At 38.0% G+C, this 17,316-nt stretch overlaps 1 pseudogene; it reads right to left on the bottom strand.

The window, feature by feature from the left end:
* Positions 1–1,007: 1,007 nt before the first annotated feature.
* On the bottom strand, positions 1,008–1,820 carry LOC113629593 (paraplegin pseudogene; annotated as a pseudogene).
* Positions 1,821–17,316: the final 15,496 nt, after the last annotated feature.

Below are 17,316 nucleotides of genomic sequence, written 5' to 3'. Positions count from 1 at the left end.
TCTATTAAAGGGGTTAGATGCATGTCACCTCTCCCCCAGAAGCTCACAGTCCAATGAAGAATTAGTTGTGGGGTTGTTTCAATGTAATGCGAGATGTGAAAAGCAGCAGATGCATTCATTAACAGGAGGGGCACCCCATCTAGTGAGCTTGTGAAAGACACTGGTACCTTAAATATGAATCTATTAGCTATGTAACACATGTCAGAGATGGAGTAATGGGTTGTAATGAGTATTCTAGCCAGAGGGAGTTCTTTTCAGGAAGATTCCTATGTGAGGGAAAATAGGACATTCTGAGGAATTCAGTCCAGTGTGAATATTCCTCTCTGGAGGAACAGCTTCCTCCACCTCAAAATGTTTTGTAGAGAGACGTGTGAGAAACCTAAGTGGGTAAGAAGGACCATTAGAAACTAATTCAAAAGACCTGTTTTATTTTGTTTATTTTTCATCTCTGCAAAAATATTTGCTAACCACGGGTAGAAAAATCAATTAACAGATCTCCGAAGCCCTTCGGCAGAGACCAGCCAAGGCTCAAAAAGAAGGTACAAGCCGCAAGTAAAAAGAAACTTGAGGGGCAGCTAAGTAAAAAGTTCACTGGGGCTTCCCTGGTGGCGCGGTGGTTGAGACTCTGCCTGCCAATGCAGGGGACACGGGTTCGCGCCCTGGTCTGGGAGGATCCCACATGCCGCGGAGTGGCTGGGCCCGTGAGCCACAACTACTGAGTCTGCGCGTCTGGAGCCTGTGCTCTGCAACGAGAGGCCGCGACAGTGAGAGGCCCCCGCTTGCCACAATTACAGAAAGCCCTCGGCACAGAAACGAAGACCCAACATGGCCAAAAATAAATAAATAAATAAATAAATAAATAAATAAATAAATAAATAAAAAAGTTCACTTACTGGATCCAGTGGAAACACCGCATCCTCACTGGCACCATCAGGGAAGTCCAATTGCGTGGGCCAAGCCAGCTCTTCCTTCTCAGGCTCCCCCCGCCAGCATCTTGTTTCTCCCCTTCAGGTGTCGCTCCACCTCTGTGGCGCTATTTTCTTAGGCCGGTGAGGCGGCGGGCAACGAAACCTTCAAGGTGCTCACACCTTAACACTTCCTCTTCCGGCGGGTGTTCGCCAGCACCTGATGCCTCTCCGGGTTGTTCTGGAGCACCTTCTCGGTATGCCTGTAGGCCTTAGCCACTAGCAGTTTTGCTTCATGGTCAATTATCTGCCGGAGGCCCTGACTGAAGGGGCGCCGTTAACTGTGAGGCCCTCCGGTGCCTCGGGGAAGGAGATGGGCTGGATGCTCGGTGCCACACCAAACTGCTTCCCCCCCGGAGTGGGCGGTGCGGGTGACCTTCCTCAGGGTGTCCTGTGCCTGGGAAGGGATCTTTTTGAAGGAGATGGTCCCTGACGACATGCGGCCGCCTAGGGCCTTGCACACCCTCTCCACCAGCGGCTCCTTGGTGAAGAAGGGATGGTCTCTCACAAGCATCGGAGCCAAGCCCAGTGCGGCGTTTGTCTGTGGCGCGATGGCGCCTTTCACCACAGCCGCAGTGTGCTCGAGCGGCCAGCCAAACAAAGCATGGCCTGACTCGTGAAACGCAACCCCCTTCCTGTCATCCTCTGAGAGGATCCTGCTCTTCCGGGCAGCGCGAGAGGGAAAACTCGAGGTTCGCCGCTCGGTCTTCCTGCAGTTCTCGCGAGGCTTCGCTACAGAGCCCGGCTACACCCGCACAGCTGAGCCCTCCCTTCAGCTGACAGACAACGCAGATGAACTCAGCTGACCCGGATCAGCGCCGGCCTTTTCAGGGGCCGCTTGAAAACCTCCTGCATTTCCCGCCGCGTGGGAAGGTCGAGAAGGCTTGTGAAGTCGGCCTGGCCTCAGCAGAGCGTTGTCAAAAATGTCAGTTCAGTTGGTGGACGCCAGGGCTCTGACGTGGTCGGTGGTGCACGGTTCAACCATTTTCACAGGAGCTGGTTCAGAGTCCGCCCCGCCTCCGTGTCGCAGGAGCCGGACCTGGTGGTGGGGCGCTTCTTGCCCACGGAGTCAGTCTCCTCAATGTACGCGACTCCCTCCGGGGGAGGGCGTCGGCTTCCTTGAAGAGGCTCCACAAATGCGCAGGGCCGAGACCTCCACAGACTCCGGACCGGCCAGCGCCAAGGAAGGCACAGGCCTCCGTCACTACCACCTTGGCCAGCGGCGTCTTCCCACAGCCCGGGCAAACAGCAGCGCACCTTCCAGAACTTTTTGACTGAGCTGAAGGAAGCACTCCGGGCTCTTCAGGTAATCACAAACCCTTTGACTGCATTCCCACCAAGTCTTTTGAGGCTGACTCGTTTCCTCACCTTGTTGTCCACCATCATGAAACGAGGCATTTTAAGCTGATTAAAAACACTGAATCCTGCCTCCCTCCCCGTCTCTCCAGTCAAATGGAAACAATGCACAGCCAAGCCCAGCGCTGATTTCCCCAAGGCGGAGGGAACATTTCCTGAGAAGCTGTAGGAAACTGGGGGTACGGGCCTTGCCTTCCGTATTCAGCTTCTCTTCAGCCTCCAGAGTTTCTTTTTTAAACCGTCCATATCTGCACCTGCATTCAGTACACCCAGGCCAGCCGAGGACGCCGAACACTACAGCTCCGGGTGCAGGCCGACTCTCACCACATCCTCCCGGGCACCAGGTGGACCTGTGGGGCCTCGCCCGTGGCCAGCGCCTCGTAGACAAAGTCGGTCCCGGAATGTTGGCCCCGCAGGGGCTGAGGAGTGCAGCGGCTGCGCCGCCACAGCGACGAGGACAAGGTACAGGTGGTTCTCCCTCCCCTTGCGCCTCCTCTTCCTCTCCTTCGTCTTCAGGGCTCCTCCTCTTGGATTTAGCAGTGGCCTTAGTTTCTGCTTCATTCTTGAGGTGTTAAGTTAGTACGTACCATCTAAAAGTTTGTAGAGTGACTGGATTCTGGACCAGGTGCTGTGTCAGCAACCATCCGCAGATCCCGTCAGGGGTCAGCGTGAGCTGACGCACTTGCCAGCTCTGCGGGGGCTCGGCCTCCAACGCGGGGGAGACCCGCCGAGGCCTGCAGAGGCCTGTGAAGCGCGTTTGTCTCCTCACCGACCCGCTCAGCCACCTGGGCCCGGTGCCCTGGCTGAGGGCACACTCCCCCTCCCCCACCCCACCCCCGCCCGCCTTTTTCTGTTGTTGTTTGGACTTTAACCACTTCACCTTTGAAGGGGAAGCTATTTTGCATGGAAATTATGTTCCATCAGGCTTCTCCCTTAGAGCACTCCTCAAAACATCATAAAATGTGGTATACTTGTTGTTCTAATGAATCTTCAAGCCTTACTACCTTTCCAACCAAATAGTTGTCTCTGAGCTTGCCTCTTAGAGAAATTCTGGAGCCACTCTGTAAATATCAATATTATCAACCTTCAAATTGTATATACATATAGATGTAGAGTATACTAGTACAAATTTCATTTCATTGACTCCTACTGGTTTTGCATTTTTTTGAAGATTATTTCTTAGTTTCATTTTGTTTTAATGGAAGTACAGTGCAATGAAAACAACTTGATAAACTTGTAGAAATGATTTAAATTAATAAAAGACCGTTACATGTTTACTAAGAGACCCAAACACTAGATGTTCAGACTTCCTATTTCTATGTAAGATGTTGATTAATAGCAGCTACTGCTTTTGCATCCATCCCAAGGCTTATGAATAACAAGCCTTTTACCTCATTTTGTTTAGCATATGATGCATGGCTTTTGACTCTAGTCTAGGGATTTATTTGACCCACATTTTACAAGTTTTAGAAACACTACTGAAGATTTAGATTGAGTGAATACCCAAGGGCCTAGGTAAACCACTATCTAGATTGAGTTGTTATTTAAGTACTATTTAACAAAATTACACTTACATCACCTGGGAATATTTTGAAGTGGCAGTTTGATGTAGAGGACAGCTACTGTAGGGCTACTCACTTTAATTTATTCAAAGGGAAATCAAGTCATAAGAGGAAAAAAGTCTCTATATTAAGATAACCATCGCTGCTAACTGGTGATACATGGACTTCTTTCCTAGGCAGGGTTATTGATTTGGAAAGGACAGTTCTTTTGTTGCTGTATAAGAAAATGAAACTATCAGGGTTATATGTGTGTTTTTACCACATTTGTAAATTCCGTAAGAAAGGATTGGGCCATTGCATTTTATTCAGAGGTAAAAAGAGAAGGTAAATTTTTCTGCAGAGTGTACATGTTTTATCCCAAATTATACTTTCAAAGTATGTACAGATTTTTAAATACTAACTGTGATCAGGTCATTATCTAATTACTAGCAGTTTTAATTTTTAAAAATATAATTACCTCATTTGATGGTTATAATATTAACACTTTTCATTTAAGCTGTCACATAGTGGGGAAATGCTGAACAGGATGTGTTTTTCTCTTGGAACACTCTAGGAATGATCTGCTTGTTCCTTTTTATAACTGTTCTTTTGCAAAGACTGATTAGAATAAAAAAATACATATTTTACCTGCTGAAAAAAATGGCCGACTATGCTAGTCACATTTAAATATAATTTACCATTAAAAGAAAGCATTTTGTAATCCCAGATTATTGGGGAAAATGTTTAAATAAATTTATAAAAATTTACACTTAAGAAAGACTCAATTCCCAGAATATCATTCATGAAATCTTCAGTAAAACAGCTAATGGCTTTATTATAAATACATTAATAATCTGTACCCAGTAACTACCCATGGTGAATGTTAGACATTCTAGTAGAAAACATGAATAATATGAAACACTGATTTCAAATTTCCAAAGGTCTAAGAATGAATAGTGTTAGTGTTTCTTTGAGATTTTTTAAAAATAAGTTCTTCTCTGGCTGCAAGCATCAAATAAAATTGTATATAAGATTGTACAAAATAATAAGATTAAAATATCTAGTATGTAGTTTTCCTACTCTTAAAGATATTCTTAATTTTTTAATTGCCAGTTCTGCTTAGTTGTTGATTTTTTAAACATGAATATTTTTTAGTAACATTAATTTGACATCTCATAGGCTTATTATTTAAAATACATTTTTTCTCCTAGATTTATAACATGAACAACTTCAGAAAATAAGTAAAATGCATGTTTTATAATAGAATGTATTTCAAGTTGTAGCTTCTTGTAGTGGAGAAAGAGTGCATACTGTTTTCTATAATGGTTGTACCAGTTTACATCCCCACCAGTGGTCTACAAGTGTTCCATTTCTCCACACTTTAGGTACATAGACTTCTGATCTCAAATTTCCAATACCTTATAGTATCTCTATCTATACTATTTTTAGACCCCTCCTTAGTTTTATATTTTCATCCTCTCTTCAAATTGTATTTTTCCAGTGAACTTTTGTAATCCTTTCATTTATTCCCATCCTTTTCCCTTATACCATAGATTTTCACATGTCCCATTTGGAATTAACCATTTCCATTTTTTTTCCCAGTTAAGTATACTGTTTGTGGTTCCAATGTTTTTTTCAACAAACGTGTTAAAGTGAATATAAAAATCCATATGTTCAAGTTGCTCTTATTTTAGTCTCAATGGATTTGGGGAATTTTTTTAGTAACAAAACCATAATTTTTATAATCAAACATGACATTTCTAATTAATGAAGTGTCTGAAATGAGCAGTTTGTTTAAAGGAGTTTGTCCTAGGCCTTTTTGTTTTCTGATTTATTTTATTGCAGTATAGTTGATTTACAACATCCTATGTCTGTTTTGATAATATTACTAACTTTTAAAATTTCCTTATATAGGTGAAACAGGAATAGAATTACCACAAGTTAATATCATTCTGTATCATGAATATCTGACTAATTTCTTACATATATTTTCTGGATCAATTTAAGGACAACCTGAGATTGATTAAAAATATATTTTTACATGTAAAAAGGGGCAGATCAAATATCTTATCTTGCTAGTACATTATTACTTTTATTTCTATTTTGCGTAAATATAATAGTATCTTAATTCATTTGTTCAGTCTCTGATTTCCTCCCAATGTTGGTGAAAGGAGCCATGCTCTGGTGCGTCAGTAATATACACAAGTTTAGCAGAGATATGTATTTCTAGGAACTATGTATGACAGGACATGCCAAGTAATTTGGCAAGGGTGGCTACTGGGCCTTACAGTGTAGATCTGGAAAGTTTATTTCTTTAGGATGATAAAAAGAGCAAGCCAAAATGAGAGGCTATGGAAGAGGAATTTAGAGCAATAGTATGGATTGAGCATCTACTCTGTGTAAAGGACTTCCTAGTTTCTGTGGAGGAGGGCGCCAAAAAAAAAATAAGATTGCTTCTTCCATCTTGAAAGTGATCTAGAGCTGCTTGAGAATAAGAAGCAATGGTAAAAGGGAAAACATCAACAACATAAACTACACTTTCTTAAGTGCTCTATTCTTTCAGATGCAATTCCTATAATGGCAACAAATGACTTGCCAATAATATAATGAAAGAAGCATCAAAAGTCACTCTACTAACTATTCATCCTCAGTCTCTCTTTCCAAAAAGAGAGAGCTGCTCTTCTGTAGGATCTAGAGTTTAAAGCTATGTCCCTAAATTTGAGTATTGCCAGGTATTCTCATTCTGGTTTTTCCTCCAACAATATAGACAGTTAAAATGTATTTCTAGAAAAAGCTGGTCAGGGATTCACATAGATGTACTTTAAGAAAAAGTACTATTTTGGAGACCATTAAAGGTGTGAATCAGCAATGGAGATATAAAAAGTTGGAATTATTTTAAATGTGATAAATTACTTTAAATGTTCTTTAGGCATTTTAGTGAAATTTTACTTATACAGTTACAGGATGAAAGGGTTGATATATCAACATAAATAACACACACTCTTTGTTCTTAAGTAGCTAACAGTCTAGTAAGAAAGACACCTACATTGCTAAATATAATGCACATGTGATGCGTTCAGTTGTAGTGGCCAAGCCATTAAGTCTCGTGGAGTGCAGGAGAAGGATTCCTAGTGGATGACACATTTGTCTTAGAGTTACTTGAATTTCATACAGGGTGTGCGGTGTGTGTGTGGCAGTAAGAAAGATAACCCAAAACTCAAGAGAAGATGGTAAGAATGAATGTAAAGTATGATAGCCCATAGTCAGGAAGGTGCCTTTAAAGGATACTGCACATGAAAATAATGTGAACTCATTATTTGAACTCTTGATGTGTTTCTAAATTATTAGAGCAAGGTCCTTTTAAGTTACTTAAGGAAAATTGAAATCTAACTTTTGAGTGTCTCATTGTAGCGTGCTCTCCACCATTCTGTATTCCCCAGACCCATGTGATTTCTCAGATCTTAGAGGCGAATGTCACAGTTATTTTGTTCTCATTTATGTAAACTATGTTAACCACACAGCAATGCATATTTATACTAGTCTGTTTCCTGCCACACAAATCCGATCTGTTCTCTTTCCTCTACCCCCACTGCTGACATACAGATGTACATGGCTACAACACATGCGTATACACTAAAGAAAGATTTATGTTTCTGCTTGATGACTAGCTATTAAACACCGCCTTTGGTTATGGGAAGATCACTAAAACATACACAGGTAGAACACATTTATATAAAGAGAAGCAATATCAAGTTCAGGAAGTAAATGCTAGAAACTAGCCATCAAATAGGATTAGCTTAGCTTCACTAGAGATTTTTCCTTCATATATTAAGCTTTCTTTGCTTCTGTGAAGATTATTATTTTGCACTCCAAAAATCCAGAGCTAACTGAGCAAAATAACCTCCTTGTCTAGACATTGCCTAATAGACCATGGGGAAGGGGGTGGGAGGATGTGGAAGGTTTACAACAGGAGAAATATCTGTACAATCAGTTAAATATCTGCATGATGTGATGTTTTCAGAATAAAAGTATTGCTTGGACTTGACATGCACTTCTTATGGAAGAGGATTGATTGACTAGAAAGAGTATATTCAAAACAGAGCACATGGCACTTAAAAAACTTTATTTATGAAAGTAGTGCCTTCTTAATTTTGGAGAGACTTGAGTAATTTAGTATGATTAAGTAAGCAGTAGGCACATAAGATAGTGGATTTACAGAAAAGAAAAAAGAAAACAGGCACTGCCTTGCTCTGTTATTATATGTGCACACCAAGTAGAATAGAATACAATTTGCAAGGGTGACAGAGATTCACCAAAACTACTTAATTTTCTTGTCCTTGTTGTTCCAAAACTCTTAATGTGATCAAAAGGATTTTGTGAATACGGCAGGACTTGTATATACCTCATTGGATTTTAAATTCCCATGACAAGCCCCTTTGTTCTCTTAGAGTGTCCCTGCCCTTGACAAACAACGTAAGACTATAACTACTTTCATATTCTATGCATTTTCCACACTTTTTGTCACCTCTATGACAGAAAAGTGTATAATAATTAAGGCATGGATAGGCATAGCATCCCCTCTGTGATTTCAACACAAGAGAATTGTCTAATAGATTAACTGGAGGACTTTTGTCCTGGAAAACTGGTTAAAAAGTGAGGTGTAGTAGTGTGAGAAACAAAGACTCCATGTTTAAAATACATAGTAAAGTACAGATAAAAGAATATAACCTAAAAGGAGAGGGAAAGAAGAGTGAGACAAGAAATAATGGATGGAGATCGGAGAGTTTGGAGAGTGGATGAAGAATTAATTGGGAGGTGATGACAGTTGTTTCTCGCTCTCTCTCTCTCCTACTCTGTGTGTTTGTGTGTATGAATGTAAGAAAGAGAAAGTAGACTTTTAAGAAAGTTTGTTATGTTGAGTATTATCCCCTTTGGCATTTTTGAGAAAATTCATAAGGGTAACTGACTCTATGTTGGCTACATAAGTAAATACTGTATTTGAGTCTTGTGAAAGATTTTTACCAGATAAAATCATTGCTCTCATACAAATATGAAATGAATGTGTACCAAATATTTTATTTAACTCATTTATTAATAAGGAACGTGTAAGATGTTACAAAGGGTAGTTCAAAGGAGAATCAAAGTACTACACATATAGGTAAAGCAAGAATGCCAAAATGAATTTACAAATAGATGCAAAATTGGCTTTTTTCCACAAGATGGAAGGGAAGTCAATTGTCCTGTCACTTGACAATTCATTTGCATATGGAAAATAATAATATGCAGTGCTATGAATTGGTGAAGATAACCTGCATATGGAAAATAATAATATGCAGTGCTATGAATTGGTGAACATAACCTGGAGGGCCAAGTTAGGACATCTGCTACTCATTTTTGCCCATTTTAAAGTCTTTTACAATTTTTCCTGGCTGTATGTACCAGGTTCATATTGTATTTAAAATTAGAATTTAGGAACCGTGTTTTAAAAATGCCATACACCTATAAATTGAGGAGAAAATGAGAGAAAAGCCAACTTGCTTTTTCATTTTGCAGTGGTTGTCCGGTATAATGACTCCTCAGGTCCTGCCAGTTTTCTAACTTTCCATCTAATAAATGCTTTAATTATTATACTGAAAACTCACATTGGTAAATCTTCCACTTCCCATATTTACCACATCCACACTCTCTTTATCTTCTCAAAGGGTAAGTGAAATGTCATGTGCATGATCTGTTGTTCTTGTCCCATTGGAATAGAGATAGAAGTGAGAAAAACAATCCTGATAAAGTAAGAATAAGGAGAATTAATTATAGGGGTTTAGAGTTAATTTGTTTAAAGTGAAGTTCTCACTTCCAGATCATCAGTTTCAAAGTATTAGAAAAGCCATATTAATTTGCCTAATGAATGGGTATTGAGCACTAAATGCTAAATAAAAATATAAGTAATCTTAGCACTTGGATGGCCACTAAGTTAAAACTATACAATTGATTTTCTTCTTTTCTGGGAAGCCCTTTAGCAAATTGGAATTAATCATTAATTTGAAAGATAGGTGATAGTTAAAAGTGTTTTACAAATTCATAAGTATCATACTATAAATATATTTGTGGTGCTATGCCAGTATTTACTGATTTTCAATTTTAATGCATGGGACTTGCAATTTAAAGTATTTTAATTAAAGGTAAATTGCAGTTATACCTAAGAAAAGGGAAAGACAAAATTTTTAATATTGTCTGATTAAAGGCTCAGTCTTTTAGCATAAAAGCCAATCTAAACATGTACAACACCATATCATAAGAATGGGTTACCAAACTGTTTCTGGTTTGCTTCATCTATGTTAATAACACTTTGAGCTCAAGTATGATGTATATCCCTATTAAAGTGATGTAAATATAGGAAGTTTAGTCTGAGAATTGCTTGCGTAATTTTTCTTGTTTTGGATTTTGCTAGTACCTAGAAAATGAGATTAGTCACTTCAAAATAGTTTTGTCATTTCCTAGGCTATTTACCGTGTGTAGATATTAAGCTTTGATTTAGCGTTTGTACCAAATAAATCACTGAGTCGATAGGAACAAATTTCAGAAAATGACTTAGTACATTTAACAAAACCAAAAAATAATTTGAAGTGTTCATTTTAATTAGGTTTTTGGATAAAGATTATATTATTTACCATTCTTGCCTCAAATTGGCCATGGAGAACATAAATTTAATGATTTGTTAAGAATAAATTACTGCTATGATTTTCCAAGCAAACAGCAAGTATAGCAACATTATATGGGAAACACAAATTTACTAGCTTGTTAACAACAAAATACAATACTGAGGCTTTTTTATACTTTGTCCTACATTGAGGGGTTAAAAAAAGCAATAAAATGGTACAAGTAATAAAATAGCTGCTGCTAAACATCAAATTAGGCTCAAAGAAATATGCAAGTTTAATAATCATCATTAAAGTTATTATCAGGCCTACAGTATGAGAAGTTTGTTGTTTAAACCCTTTGCTTTTAAACTAGGTACCAATTAAAATTATAGCTACAATATAATGCTGTGATTCTGACAAAAACTCACTCCTTAACCAAACGTTAGTCAGACTCCTCTGAGCCCTTTTTTTAGACTCCGCTTTGTCCTTGAGCCTTGTGCTCAAGCCCTCCTAGCCCAGTTGTAGCAAGAATCCTGCTAAGTCATTGTAGAGAGAATCCCCACCCTTAATATCTGATCACCCTGGCCTGCTTTCACGATGAATCCTGTTAAGTAGGTTTAGCAAAAATCCCCTCTACCCTTGATGTCTTCTCTTAGTCATTTTCCATCCGCTGATACCACCTTCCCCAACCTCGGTTCATTGGCTATAAATCCCCACCTGTCCTTGCTGTACTTAGAGTTGAGCTTAAACTCTCTCCCCTTTTGCAATAATTTTGATACCTATAGCAATAGTCTTCAATAAAGTCTTCATTATTATTTAACAAGTGTCAGAATAATTCTTTCTGTAACAGTTCAAAGCATATACTTTTGAGCCAGTGTAAAAATCAAGAAGATGCATTAGATGCCAAACATTTTTGAAAATATACAATTAATTACTCCAATTTTCTGAATCACAATTTCAGTTTTTATTAACATTGTTTAATATTAAAATCTTTCTATGAAAACAAAATCAATAAACATATCTTGAGCTCAAATTTCATATAAATGCATTACTTTAAAAATTTAAAGAAAACTTTGATCTTTTTATCCTAGTTCCCCAAGATAACCTGTATCAACACTTGGTGGATTTTTTAATAATATTTTTCCTTGGAATGCTTATTTTTATTTATTTTTTAAAATAAGTTTATTTATTTACTTTTGGCTACTTTGGGTCTTTGTTGCTGTGCGCAGGCTTTCTCTAGTTGAGGCGAGCAGTGTCTACTCTTTGTTGCGGTGTGCGGGCTTCTCATTGCGGTGCTTCTCTTTGTTGCGGAACACGGGCTCAAGGCACGTGGGCTTCGGTAGTTGTGGCATGCGGGCTCAGTATTTGTGGCTCACGGGCTCTAGAGCTCAGGCTCAGTAGCTGTGGCGTACGGGCTTAGTTGCTCCGCGGCATGTGGGATCATCTCAGCAGGGCTCGAACCCGTGTCCCCTGCATTGGCAGGCGGATTCTTAACCACTGCGCCACCAGGGAAGTCCCTGGGAATGCTTATTTTTCAAGTATTAATTGAATTCCTCAAAGTACCACTGTTTTTCTCTCCATGATTGAGTGATAAACTGTTCACATCTTGTACAATATTTAGTATATATAAAATATAAAAGGGCAGTAATTCTGCTGCTAAAACAAAATAAGCACAAAGCTGATGCTTTATAAAATCCAAACAACACACAAAATCATTAACCGTGAAGATTCCTGGGGGTTTACATATGTGTGTTTGGTGTTGGTGGTGGTAAGAAGAGGATTGGGTAACATTTATATTTTACTTGACATACCTCATTTGATTTTTAATTTTTTAAAAATGACTTTTACAATAAAAATAACATACAAAGTGTAGCACTTAGTATGTCTTTGATCAAGAATTGACACAATAATGATGATAGGGTTTACTCCAGATACCTATTGCCCTACCCACTATATCATGTCTCTAGAAAAGACATCGTGTGATAATAGGGTTGAATTGAATTTTTTTTTCCTACTCATCTGAAAGCCTAAACGAAGATACTGTGCTGTTTCCTTCCCAGCACCACTTTTGAACCAGAATACCAAGTCTCCCTTTTATTTTTATTCGGATGCTATACACTTCGAGTCTACAACCTTCTTTATATAATCACTGTTATCATTCAACCCCAGATAAATCACTTGTATCTCTGTGGATAACTTCAGTCGAGTATTCATATGTGTATTTTCCAACCAACTTCAACTGACCTCATTCTCATGATTTCCAAATTGATGTTGGCTCTCAATGCAACTCTTCAAGTTCACGTCATCTTACTCTCCTCAATAACCCTGACCTTTACTTATCTTTATTCTAGATTGACCACCCAGTAATAGAGCCCCACTCTGAACCTCATCAGCACATCCACATTCAACAACTCAAACTCTACTTGGCATGTGTAATCAAAACTTCCTCTCTTGTTTCCCATATGCATACACCCGCTAAATCTGTTCTCTAACTTCACTAAGAATGCCCGTTTCTCAGCTTCTCTTTCTTTAATTCTCTCCTTTAAAAAAATACATATAATTTGTGGCCTTCTATGCATATTTGTTCAGAAAGCTTTTTTTTAAAATCATTTTTCTGGATTCTCTGGACCAATCTAATTATTTCTACTGGTTGGATTCATGGTAATTCTTGTGGGTAAGCCATCCAGAATTCCTTTGTTGATGCCTGTGATCTAAGTCTCATTCTCCAGCCTTCCTTTAGGTATATGAACCTAAACGTCTATTGGATAATTTTGCTCTCTGCTTAAACTAGTTATCTTTTTGAAAAAAATTATCTTTGCCACCACGAATTCTGATAGACACAGCCAATAAAACCCCAGGGCCCACAATGAGCAGTTTAGCTTGGCTAGAGCACAGGGCATATCTGCACCAGTAAGAAGATAAGGCTTGAAAAGAGGTTTGGGAGCTCTCTAAACTAATCTTCTTATCATTTCCAGTGATTCTCAAATTGGAGTTCAAAGTTACGCAAGGAATCTGTGGATAGAAATGTATTTAACAGAACTGATTTTCTTAGGAGACAACCAAAGGTAACACTCAGTGAATAAATGCAGCTTAGAGTCCAGAATCTACAGTTGATAAGCAGCAATTACTCCACTGGGATTCTTTGTGGCTCCTTTTGGCCTTGAGACCTAAAAGTAAGAGGGCACACGTTATTGAACCCATGCACACCCAATATATGATGGTAGAGCATGGCCAGAAAACCACACCCACACAAAAATAGTCCCACTTGAAAGAGAAGAATGGAAGTCAAAAAACAGTAAAAAATCTATAGCTTCTCTGAGCTTACTGTGAAGGCCTCTTACTTACTCTGGAGGTCAGGAGGTTCTTTAGGTAGGGTATGCTTCTCCTGGGAGAGCTGTTTTGTTCCTCTCCTTTATTTTTCATTATCCTCTTTGACCAGTTCTAAACTGAGGCTATGTAACTTTATTAGCTCACTTCCTGCTCATTGAAGTTTGAGGAACCGCAGGTTACTTTAATTCCCAAAGAGTCACAGGCTTTTCTAATTCAGGCTCATGGCTTCTTTGGCAGTCACTACCCTTTCAGTCTGTTTGCTTCCAGTCTATTCTTGTGTTGGGACCATCTAGCCCCTTATTAAAAATGCAGCTTCCCATACTTCACTCAGTCATAATCTCAGGAGGTGAGGTAAGAAGCAGGGTCTGAGAATATGCATTTTAACAAACTTTGTTAAATAATTTTTGTTCTATGTAAATTTGGGGAACTACTGGGTTACACCGAAGATGATTCTTTGAGATAGGAGATGTTTTTGAGTTACTCAGAGGTAAAAAGATGGGTCTTAGGAGTCTGAAGTAAGGTAGTTACAGGGCAGATTGACAGAAATAAAAGATTCCAGAAATATTTTGGAGGTAGAATCCACAAGAGTTGGAAACATTACAGGTAGGAGATATTAAAAAAAATAAAGGAATTAGGATGAACTTCCAAGTTTTGCATGGAGTAGAGTGCATAGGAGTGTTCTTCATCAAGGTAAAAATACAAAAGAAAGAGTTTCTCTTGTTGATTTGCAGGTGTTTGTGGAGCATGGATAGAGAGGGTCTGTTAATTGAGGGATGAAACTTGAGGGATGAGAAGGTAAAAGAAGAAAGTAGAGTTTGTAGTCTTTGAGGAGACAGTATTTTGAATGATTCTATTCCAGTGCTATTCATTTGAGGTCTGATTAGCATACATTTTCCTCAGGTCCTTATGCTGAACAAGAACTCATTGTATAGTCTTTTATGCACTGGAAAGTGATTGTGGTTCTTTTAAAGTTAGGAGATTTCCTTGAAAGTATGATGTTCTATGATGTATTTATGAGGGAAAAAAAAAGACTTTGGCTTGACAAATTATTTTTGAGCCTTAAACAGTTCAGTTCTCTTACATTAACTATAAACCAGAATTCTATTGACACTCAAAAGGATGTGTTATTCTGTTTCCTCCCTTGTCTGAGACCGTGAAAGCATTACCTCTTTTCAGCACTAGGTGTTAACAAACATAAAGTAAAACTAGGAATGTTTCTATGTTTTCAAGACAAAAATTTCCTTGCCTGGGAATTGATGTACAATCTCTCAATCCCACAGGTCCCTGGTTAGACAAAAGGAGAGATAAAATGTGTGGCTGCAACCAGGGATGTAAAGTATCTTCTCTTCGTGCTTTTGCTCATTTTTTTAACTCTAAAAAGTCAAGAATTTTGATTATACCTACCAATGATCTACCAGAAGTATAGATTCACTCTATTTTGCTCTGACCTAAGAGTTTCAGCAGCACTTCTCCATTTAATAAAAATAAAAAAGAAGAGAGGATTCAATAAATGTGTCCATGCCATAGGAAGATAAAGCAAAAGTGTCCCATGAGGCTCTCTCACATGACTCTGACAATTATAGCAGGGTGCTCTGGGGACATATCAATATGTCATTGTGTCTCCCAGGAGCACTAGATCAGCTTTCCCCTCCCAAGTGGGATCATTTTGCCTGACCAAAGTACTCTGACCTTTATACTACCCCACTGCCTTGTCATCCTTTCTGCCACCACTCCACTTCCCCTGGCTGTGCTTCAAGACAATCCCCAAATTCTGTAAGACACCTGTACTCTCACTGTATAAAAAGTTAAGAAATAAAAAAAATTGATGAAAAACATACAATGTTAAAATATGTATTTTTACTAATTTTTATCTGCTGAAGATATGTTTCTAGATACATTTTCAATAATACTCTAATTTGTCTTTGTATTTTTAAAAATTTTATGTCTGTTTCTATTACACAGTAGACAATTATGAGCTTTTCATTTATTCTGCACAAAGTTTTCTGTGTGTTAAATAGAAAAGAAAAAATATGTAGGTAAATATTTGGCTCAATATAAATCACATTTATAGAGTTTCTTAGCACAAAACAAGATTTATCTAGTTTGTTGGTGATTGTTTTTGTTTTTTTATGTTTGTGTAACAGTAGAATGAAATAGCTTCACAAATGAGAGGCAAATATTTATTTACTTTTTAAAAACCTTAGGATCAATTTAAATCTGTCCTTTATCTGAGAGGCCCTGAAACCGGATCTGGAGGTTGAGATTTGTGAAACCACTCTCAATTTCTGGCTCTGACATTCCCCAAATGCAGTGGAGAGAATGTCCTGTTTTTACAACACATTAAGAGCATATAGCTTGAAGCTATATTGAATAATCTGTAATCAGTGGAACACTGATGTGATTAAAAATGATAAATCAGTGGAAAAATTCTTCCAGAGGAGTAAAAGTAATGTCTTATTGGGAATGATTTTATCTGAGATGATCTGAGTTCAAAGTATTAGAAATACTTTCCTTGAACACAGGCCTCATTAATCTCCTGGAAATAGAAAACCACATTTTGAGTCAAGAAAGTATTCTTTGTTGGTGTAACACATACATACCTTTTATATCCAAATAAAGTGCAAAACATTTTAAAACTGTTTGGTGGTTGGTGGTGGTTGGAAACATTTTATTCAACAAAGTAATGTAGTAAAAAAAAATCCATAGAGGGAGAGTTCATTGATTCAAAAGTTTTGATCATTGTTTGGAACTTTACAAATATTTCTTTGTTCACAGGCTGTTTAGATAGTAATTTTAGGAGATATATTGGACTGTGTACTTTTCTTGTTATTTTCTACTACTACTTATATTTCCTAGAGACATCCTAAATAAGTAAATAAGATGGTATGCTCCTAATATATGAACAAATTCAGCTGTCTACAAATTTCAGAGGGATTAAACCATAGATCATTTGAAATTATGAAAAATAATTTCTTCTGTGAACCATACTTCGTTGAATTTTTTTTTACAACCCGACATAAATAACTTTACACAATTTGTATTTGAGGTTTTTTTTTTATTTAACTAAGTCATATGTCCATATCACATGTGTGAATTTGAGTTTTATAAAACATTTTTAAAAAGAAAGAAATAGTTCCAAATAATTTTCTTAAAAAGTTCATTATTGTTTTCTTTATTTTTCCATGAGGCCAAAATGAGAATTTAGGGATATTATACATTTTAATGTTAATACTCATTTGAATAAACTTCTGATGAAAGAGGAGAGCAAGGTACTTTTTCTAGCCATATTCTTTAACAATGAACAAAGAAAATAGAAGTAGTCCTTTCCACATATTTCTGGCAAAAAATTTTCCAAAAAAAATTTATTTCCTCCCGCTCACATGACTGTTGCTGTACAAGGGAAGATGCTTTGAGTTCTGATACCACTTGTTACTCAAAAGACTGTTCAGCCTAACAGCATTGATTACATATTTGCTTTCATGTGTGTGC

Source organism: Aethalodelphis obliquidens, unplaced genomic scaffold (assembly GCF_003676395.1).
Source record: "Aethalodelphis obliquidens isolate GAN/ISIS:26980383/991018 unplaced genomic scaffold, ASM367639v1 scaffold27, whole genome shotgun sequence".
Taxonomy (NCBI): domain Eukaryota; kingdom Metazoa; phylum Chordata; class Mammalia; order Artiodactyla; family Delphinidae; genus Aethalodelphis; species Aethalodelphis obliquidens.
This window is presented reverse-complemented; position numbering and strand designations above follow the sequence as displayed.